This window comes from Mandrillus leucophaeus, unplaced genomic scaffold (genome assembly GCF_000951045.1).
Source record: "Mandrillus leucophaeus isolate KB7577 unplaced genomic scaffold, Mleu.le_1.0 Scaffold195, whole genome shotgun sequence".
Lineage (NCBI taxonomy): Eukaryota > Metazoa > Chordata > Mammalia > Primates > Cercopithecidae > Mandrillus > Mandrillus leucophaeus.
In genome coordinates this window covers 1,120,810-1,126,049 of record NW_012101976.1, presented here as the reverse complement: position 1 = coordinate 1,126,049, position 5,240 = coordinate 1,120,810, and the positions used below count along the sequence as shown (strand labels likewise).

General features: G+C 45.0%; 1 pseudogene; it reads left to right on the top strand.

Annotated features, from left to right (window-relative positions):
- The window catches only part of LOC105538571, a 1,162-nt pseudogene extending 441 nt beyond the window's left edge, over positions 1-721 (top strand).
- Positions 722-5,240: the final 4,519 nt, after the last annotated feature.

Below are 5,240 nucleotides of genomic sequence, written 5' to 3'. Positions count from 1 at the left end.
AAAGCAATACTGGCGACTTTGTAAATGCCTGTGCAGCCAATGGGGGCTTTGAAATCATGCCACCGGTGATCTTACAGTTGAAGTGCGGTTCAGGGCCAGTGCATGCTCGTGGACAGCACTTTGTAGCTATGGAGGAAGATGCAGAGTCACAAGATGAAGACAAGGATGTGAAACCAACTCTTAAGTATATCTGGAAAACAGGCTGCCCCTGGAAGTGGTAGCAAGGTTCCACAGAAAAAAGTAAAACTTGCTGCCGACGAAGATGATGCTAGTCATGATGATGAAGAAGATGATGATGAAGATGATGATGATTTTGATGATGATGATGATGATGATTTTGATAATGAGGAAACTGAAGAAAAAGCACCAATGAAGAAATCTATATGAGACACTCCAGCCAAAAATGCACACAAGTCATATCAGAATGGAAAAGACTCAAAACCGTCATCAACACCAAGATCAAAAGGACAAGAATCCTTCAAAAAACAGGAAAAACCTCCTAAAACACCAAAAGGACCTAGTTCTGTAGAAGATGTTAGAGCAAAAATGCAAGGAAATATAGAAAAAGGTGGTTTTCTTCCCAAAGTGGAAGCCAAGGTCATCAATTATGTGAAGAATTGCTTCCAGATGACTGACCAGGAGGCTATTCCAGATCTCTGGCAGTCTCTTTAAGAAAAATGTGTTAAAAATTTTCCATCTATTTCATTTCTGTAACAGTTGATACCTGGCTGTCCTTTTTATAATGCAGAGTGATAAATTTTCCTATCATGTTTGATAAATGTTGTCCAGGTTTCATTGCCAAGAATGTGTTGTCCAAAATGCCTGTTTAGTTGTTAAGGATGGAACTTCACCCTTTGCTTGGTTTTAAGTATGAATGGAATGTTATGATAAGACATAGTAGTAGCAGTGGTCAGACATGGAAATGATGGAGAGACAAAAATACACATGTGAAATAAAACTCTGTTTTAATAAAGTAGCACAGTTTCTGTTGACTTAATACAGAAAAACAAAGGTGGTGCTGACATAAGGTGATTTTGTAAAATTTTTAAAATTTATTTTGCATGTCAGAAATGCATTTTAATTTTTATTTGAAAACTTAAATTTTTAGACAAATGATTTTGTGTATAAATTTGATCTAGTTTTTATGCAGAATACAATGATTTTCCTCATTAATCTTTCATGTGAAGGGAGTTACAAGCCTAAAGGAAGACACTTTCTGCACACAAGTGGGTATCTTATGTGTGCAGTATTAGAAACCAGTGGTGCGGTTGCTCACTCTGCAACTCCTGACCTGCCCATAACACAGGCTGAGCAGATTCCCATGGCTGGAGGAAACTCCTAGGTGCAGAGACACAGGTGCTTAAATAAGGGACCCATTGATGTGGGAGGGAACTGTCTCTCCAAGCTGCAGGTGACAGTCGAGTTGGCTGGAGGGGATATGGGCTCCCACTGTATCTGCCACATGGGTAATGGGGAAGGAGGAGCCCAGAGTGGCGCCATTACTGTCTTTGGATTGTTATGTTCTTACAAACCCTTCCCGTGGAGACTGTTAACTTCATTATCTTATCGGTACTGGGCGTAACAGCAGTTCTAGCTAACATTTATTAAATGCCTGCTCTGTGCCACGAATCGTGCTCAATACTTTATATACATGATTTCACTTAATCCTCATAACTGCCCTAAGAAGTAGAGGCCATTATAATCTTGATATTAAAAATGAGACAGGGCACAAGGAGGGGAGATGCCTTGCTCACGGTTCCACATCCAGAAAGTAGCACAGTAGACTCTTAAACCTGAGTCTGTCTGTCTGTTTGCTGGAGTTAACCTCCAGCAAGAGGAGGGTTCTGTATTTGCTGTTTGAATGACAGGACTCTGGACGTTGAGAAGATCCACACCTTAGGCACTTGACCTTGGGTTGTGAGGAGTTTCCCGTTCCTTATTCCAGTGAGACGTTATGGGTTCCACGGGGGTTCTTCTTAAGCAAGGAGGGTCATTAAGTAGCAAGGTAGCCATAGTTGGAGAGACCCACATGAGCTTTAACCAGTCACAAATCAGTTCAGGCCATTAGATTTGTCATAAACGTATGATGAATGGTAATTCCCTGATCTCATATCCAACCTCTGGGAGCTATCTGTTTGAATGATGTCAATGCATAATGTTTGAAGCTGCTCATGTGATTATCTTGAATCATTGGAGAAGCATGAGGCTTGAACAGATTTCATAATAACTTTTTTTACTCTTGCGACTGCATTTTCATCTCTCAGTTTTGTTCCTGTACGATGAAAAGCTCCCAGTTCTTTTTCCTGGGCTACTGCAATGTTAATGCTGATTAGAATTGCTCTGCAACGTTGGGGCACCTAACCGATGTGGGTTTTCGTCTCCCGCCCTCCCACTTCCTTGCTTTTCTTGAGTAAAGAATAATAAGGAAAATAGCCTACCTTTACAGCAAGGGAAAATAACATCTATTTAGAGGAACTTGAGATGAAAGTATGTTTCCTTCATATTGGGTAATCTAATTCTGCAACTCTTGCTTAGATTTTATTTCCAATGATTTAACAAGCTGCAGTACATGGTTTCTTAAAACTGTTGCTGTTATGCACATTTCCAAGCTCTTTAAGAAACAAAAGCTCAAAGGCCATCCTTTAAAAAACTTCTGGCTTTTCATGGGGCAGGAAGGGCTGGCCTTTAGTGACATGGTTTCATGGTGACCTCTCTGTGCAGGGGGCCTCAGCGTTGATTTTTTCCCTTTAACTCTAACCCAGGGTCTTCTGGGGTCTCCTTGTTTATTCTGAGGCCTTCAAGCATGGCTGGCTGTTGTCGAGAGAGACCCCCCTGTGGCAGTGCATCCCGCTTTTTATGTGATATGAGTTGGGAGGTTTCTGTGGGTCTCTCTCCTCAATTCTTATATTCTAACTTTAGCTCATGCTCTTGGCATTATTTTCAAAAGCATTGAAGAAATGAAGACCACAGCGGTTTTGTTTGTTTGTTTTGAGATGAGTGTTTCTCTGTTGCCTCGGCTGGAGTACAATGGCACCGTCTTGGCTCCCTGCAGCCTCTGCCCCCGGCTTCAAACAGTTCTCCTGTCTCAGCCTCCCAAGTAGCTGGGATTACAGGCATGTGCCACCACGCCTGGCTCATTTTTGTATTTTTAGTAGAGACTGGGTTTTACCGTGCTGGCCGGGCTGGCCTTGAACTCCTGACCTCAAGTGATCTACTCACCTTCGTCTCCCAAAGTGCTGGCATTACAGGCACGAGCCACCGCGGCTGTCCCACAGTCTGTTAAAATGTAAAATGAGCAACATTTCTACCTGTCCGCTAGCCATCTTCATCCTCATGACGTCTCTAAGGCCCTTGGAATAGCCGGAGACCAGCACTGACAGATGCAGACTTCTCCCAGTCGCTGGCATTTGCAGAGGACCTGCTCAGTGTCAGGCACTGTGCTTCGATGCTTTCAGGCGTCACCTCATTTAATGCTGAGGACATTCTCTGTGGTACATGCTGCGATCCTCCCACTTTACAGTGGAGAAGCAGGCATGGGAGAGCTCAGCACCATGCCCCACGTGCTCCTGAGCACCGGCTGAGTTGCCTCCTCTGCTGTGCTGGGTGAACCTGCTTCTGGGCCATTTATAAACACTAAACATATTTCCAAAGCACACCTGCTTTCAAAGGTGGGTCTCAGTCAGGATCCTTTGTGTGGCTGAAGCCACCTTTTCCCTTCCCGTATAACTCACCTGCCCTACTCATTAGGAACGCAGGCCCTGCTTCTAGATGCTGTCATTTAAAATAATGACATATATTAGGTTGGTGCAAAAGTAATTGCGGTTTTGCCATTACTTTTAGTGACAAAAACCCCAATTACTTTTGCACCAACCTATAGATGGCTGAGAATGTTAGGAAAACACAGCATGATGGGGTCGTGGGGAGGGATGACTTAAGAGTGGTTTCCGCCGGGCGCGGTGGCTCAAGCCTGTAATCCCAGCACTTTGGGAGGCGGAGACGGGCGGATCACGAGGTCAGCAGATTGAGACCATCCTGGCTAACCCAGTGAAACCCTGTCTCTACTAAAAAATACAAAAAACTAGCCGGGCGAGGTGGCGGGCGCCTGTAGTCCCAGCTACTCGGGAGGCTGAGGCAGGAGAATGGCGTAAACCTGGGAGGCGGAGCTTGCAGTGAGCTGAGATCCGGCCACTGCCCTCCAGCCTGGGTGACAGAGCGAGACTCCGTCTCAAAAAAAAAAAAAAAGAGTGGTTTCCTGCCAGTACTGCCCCGGATGCAGACGAAGTTCCTCCTCTGAGCTTCCTTGTCTGCGTCCATTCCATTTATTGAGTACCTACTACGTGCTGGGCACCATTCTCCATGACAGAATGCATCAGGGAACAAACTGGACAGAAATACCTGCTCTTGTGCATGTTCAGTCTCTTTTTGGAGTTGCAAAGCTTACTCCTGCCCACTCTGGAAACTTCTCTCCTAACACCCCACAGGCTTCTGTTCTGCAGGACCCAATGATGGGCCAGCTGTGTTCTTGGCATTGAAAGCACCACAGACTTACACCAGACGAGCCCCCAAGCATGAGATCTAGGCGGCATCTCCATGAGTTTTGTGTTCTCTTCCCTTCTTTAGACCTTCAGCTGTTTGACTTCCTCCCTGGTGCCAGATGCTATGAGCTGTGGATGCTACGAACCAGGATAGGACACTGTCTAGGGCAAAGATAGTTAATTGTTCCCCTGATCCAGTCTCCTTCTCTTTTTGTTTTTTGGCTTTTTAAAAAATTATTATTATTATTTTGTGTCAAACAGGATCTCACTCTGTCACCCAGGATGGAATGCAGCAATGTCATCTCAGCTCAGCGTAGCCTCTAATTCTTGACCTGGAGTGATCCTCCTGCCTCATCCTCCCAAGGAGCTGGGGTCACAGGCATGTGCTACTTCATCCAGCTATTTTTTTTTTTTTTTATGTTTTGTAGAGACAGTCTCTGTGTTGCCCAGGCTCATCTTGAATACCTAGACTCTAATGATTCTCCCACCTTGGCCTCCCAGAGTGCTGGGATTATAGGTGTGAGCCACCGCATGCGGCCTCTTCCTTTCCTCATTGTCAGCAGTTCCACCCACCATCCCCCAATTTTTAGCAGGCACATGACTCCCCAGGATCAAGACTATGTGTCCCTGTTGTTATGAACTGAGTGATGTCCGCTTCCCAAATTCACACGTTGAAGCCCTAACCCCCAGGACCTCAGGATTTTT